Here is a 2478-nt window from a genome sequence, read left to right on the forward strand (position 1 = left end):
GTGTGTTGCATCTATGGAGAGTGAATGAGAGTGAGTAGGGAGATGGGAATGATGAAGCAAATGTGGCTAAAGGTTAACCGGAAGAAAGATATACAGGAGTTCTTTGTTCTAGGCTTGCAATTATTCTGTAGGGTTGAAATGATTTCACAATGAAAAGGCTTTTAGAAATTGGTCTAAACTCAAATTGCTCTCTAGTAAGACTAAAAATATAGGACTATGGACTGGGTGAAGATATAAGTATGACTGTGAGGAAAGGGTATAACTTTCCATTTTTAATTATCCTTTTCAAGAAAATTTTCAGGCAAGAATGTAAAAGCCAATTTGACAATGGTGGTGGCAAAAAACAACAGTTGAATTGCCAGTGCTCATCTGTAGGTAGGGGTAACCATATCATACATTTACCAGAGAAGCCTGTGGGAATGGCACCCAGGAACGATCAATTATTGTCCTCAACCACCAAAGGAATAGGCTTGTTCCAGGATCCGTCCATGAGCCTGTGATTCTGAGTGGGAGGTACTTATTTGGGGCCATCCAGACAACCTGATTTTAATTTTTTTCCTCATATGGACAAACAAAATCTATTGTGTTTCCAATGCAAGATAAAGTGAAATATATGTGAGCCAGCTTCCTGATATAAAATTGATCTCAGATATGAGCTATGTCTGAAAGTGATGATCTTTGGCAGATTGTATTTTCCAAAGTCAGCCACAGTAATATCTCCTCCATTCCGCATGACCTTTTATTTCTCTATCCCATCGAATCTGGGTTGGCCTGACTGCTTTGACCAATAAAATACAGCAGAGAAGGAATGCTGTGCCAATTCAGGGCATAGTCCTTAACTGGCCTGGCAGTTTTCATTTCCTATACTGGGAGACACCCATTTTGGGGGACACTCCCTCTTGGAACCCAGCTGCCATGCTGTGAGGTGCCTAAGTCATGGAGAGGCTACATGTGGGCATGCTATATGGTTGACAGCTCAAGCTGAGCTCCAGCCAACAGCCAGCATCAACTGCCAGCCAGGTGAATGGATCATGTTGGATCTGCAACTCGGTCGAGCCCTGGTTAACTGCAGACCCAGCTGACACTGCACCGTAACTACATGGAAGACTCCAGGTGAAAAGTACCTGGTGAGAACCAAGTCGACCCACACAACGACCACCCAAAAGACCCAAATGGAGACCCTCCTGGTAAGTCCAAGTCACAGAGCTGTAAGAATTAATTTTTTCCTCATATAGATGAACATTAAATTTGGGGGGGGGGAGGGGTTGTTACATCAGCAGTAGACAACTGTAACAGTCCCCATCAAAATGACCAAACTGACTTGGAATATATTTCTAAGAATCTGAAACCATTAGAGACTATCTTCGCACTGAAGACTTGGGAGTACAGGCAGCGCTGGAGCTCAGAAGCTGGTCAATCCCCTAGGCCACACTTGATTTCCTCTCTCTAGGTTACAAGAAGAAAGCTATGCTCCCTCCATCTACATCTTTGAAAGTGTTGCTGAAGCTGGTTTTCTAAAACCCATACAAGCACCCGACAATGCGAACAATGAAAATAAACTTGAACGCTTAAAAGAGCAATGCCATTAATATGCACAGCCACCTAACCGAGGCTCAGTTTATCTGAGATCCAGGAGGAGAACAATGCACTGTCAGAGCCATTCACCACATAACCCATCTGGGTTTCTGGATGAGAGTTCAAAGGGACTAACCAAGCCCAAAGCCACATCGCACCACAAGAGTGTGCTTTAAAGATCACAGACTTGATCTGCACAGAAGGAAGGTCAAAAATGCTACTTTGGCTGGGGTTTATTTTGTATGTGACACCATTTTAAAAATCAAGGGTTTCATTTTTGTCTTTCTTCAATATTGAGTATACAAAAGAACATTTATAAAGTAGAAAGGGTATAAAGAATGATATAACAAATGACCCAACACCCACCAAATAGTTCAAAAGAAAGGCATTATAATTATGCCACCATCTCCTGCGTGATCCCCCGACTGCCTACCCGCTCCTTACTCAGTGGCCATCACTGCATTTTGTGTCTGCTGTTTTTTTACTTTTTCTAAAGATCATTTAGCTCATTTATATTCTTAAAAACGCATTGTTTAGGTCTGCACATCTGAGGACTCAATATATGTAAATGGCATTCTTCTACAACTTCCTTTGTCTCTTTGTTCCTGAGATCCACCCACTGGTTGTGGGCGGCTGCACCCACTCTTTTTCAATGCTGTATAGTTTGGTTGGGTTTTCAGAATTTACCGACAGTCCACCTGATTACCCACATTTCTCAGACCTAGTCCATACCCGGTGTATGTACTTCAGCTATTAATTTTCACCCAGGGAGAAACTATCTTTTATTCTGAACTTCTGAACTTCTTGAAATCAAGAAATGTTTGCTTCTCCTTAGACCTCCCAACACGTAATTCTGATTTAGCGGTATCCAAGCAACTTCTATCTCCAGGGTCCCTCTCTCAA

The 2478-nt window shown here is 42.3% G+C and overlaps 1 protein-coding gene across 1 annotated transcript in view; it reads right to left on the reverse strand.

Moving 5' to 3' along the window:
- MAP7D2 (MAP7 domain containing 2) overlaps positions 1-2478 on the reverse strand; it is a 91680-nt gene that overhangs the window by 26047 nt on the left and 63155 nt on the right. The gene's annotated exons all lie outside the window — the stretch shown is intronic.

The sequence above is a fragment of the Pteropus vampyrus genome, unplaced genomic scaffold (assembly GCF_000151845.1).
Source record: "Pteropus vampyrus isolate Shadow unplaced genomic scaffold, Pvam_2.0 Scaffold81, whole genome shotgun sequence".
In the NCBI taxonomy this organism is placed as follows: Eukaryota; Metazoa; Chordata; class Mammalia; order Chiroptera; family Pteropodidae; genus Pteropus; species Pteropus vampyrus.